This window comes from Amphimedon queenslandica, unplaced genomic scaffold (genome assembly GCF_000090795.2).
Source record: "Amphimedon queenslandica unplaced genomic scaffold, v1.1 AMPQUscaffold_11921, whole genome shotgun sequence".
Lineage (NCBI taxonomy): Eukaryota > Metazoa > Porifera > Demospongiae > Haplosclerida > Niphatidae > Amphimedon > Amphimedon queenslandica.
Window position 1 is genome coordinate 1 of NW_003547840.1, and position 1,419 is coordinate 1,419.

Genomic DNA, 1,419 nt, shown 5'->3' on the forward strand with positions numbered 1-1,419 from the left:
TTTAAATTTTTTATTAAATTTAATTTTATTTTTTTTTTGCCGATAGCTTGGGAGGGCCTTCAAATCATTTTTTTTGATTTTTAGAATTTTTTCCGATTTTTTTCGACGCCCCAGGAATTTTTTTTTATTTTTTACAATTTTTTTTTTTTTTTTTTTTAATTTTTTGCCAATAGCTTGGGAGCGCCTTCGGATTATTTTGTCTGATTTTTAGAATTTTTTCCAATTTTTTTCTGACGCCAATAGAAATTTTTTTTTTTTTTTTTTTTTTTTTTAATTTTATTATTTTTTTGCCAATAGCTTGGGAGCGCCTTTGGATTATTATTTCTGATTTTTAGAATTTTTTCCAATTTTTTCTGACGCCGCTGGAATTTTTTTTATTTTTTGTTTAATTTTATTTTTATTTTTTTTGCCGATAGCTTGGGAGCGCCTTTGGATTATTATTTCTGATTTTTAGAATTTTTTCCAATTTTTTCTGACGCCGCTGGAATTTTTTTTATTTTTTTTTTTATTTTATTTTATTTTTTTTGGATAGCTTGGGAGCACCTTTGGATTATTATTTCTGATTTTTAGAATTTTTTCCGATTTTTTCTGACGCCGCTGGAATTTTTTTTATTTTTTTCTTTAATTTTATTTTTATTTTTTTTTGCCGATAGCTTGGGAGCACCTTTGGATTATTATTTCTGATTTTTAGAATTTTTTCCGATTTTTTTAAATGCCACTGGAATTTTTTATATTTTTCTTAATTTTATTCCTTTTTTTTCGGATAGCTTGGGAGCACCTACAGATTTATTTCTGATTTTTAGAATTTTTTCCAATTTTTCCGACACCGCCGAAATTTTTTTTATTTTTTCTTTAATTTTATTTTTATATTTTTTTGCCGAAAGCTTGGGAGCGCCTTCGGATTATTATTTCTGATTTTTAGAATTTTTTTCAATTTTTTCTGATGCCACTGGAATTTTTTTTTTTTTTTTTTTTTTCGGATAGCTTGGGAACACCTTCGGATTATTATTTCTGATTTTTATAATTTTTTCCGATTTTTTCCGATGCCGCCGAAATTTTTTTAATTTTTTTATTAATTTTATTTTTATTTTTTTTTGCCGATAGCTTGAGAGCACCTTCGGATCATTTTTTCTGATTTTTAGAATTTTTTCCGATTTTTTCCGACGCCACAGGAATTTTTTTTTATTTTTAACTTATTTTTTTAATTTTATTATTTTTTGCCGATAGCTTGGGAGCGCCTTCGGATCATTCTTTCTGATTTTTAGAATTTTTTCTGATTTTTTCCGATGCGCTGGAAGTTTTTTTTTTTTTTTCTTTTTAATAATTTTTTTTGCCGAAAGTTTGGGAGTGCCTTTGGATTATTTTTTCGGATTTGTTTAGACAGCGGGGGGATATTTTCAAATTACTTTCATTTTTAGT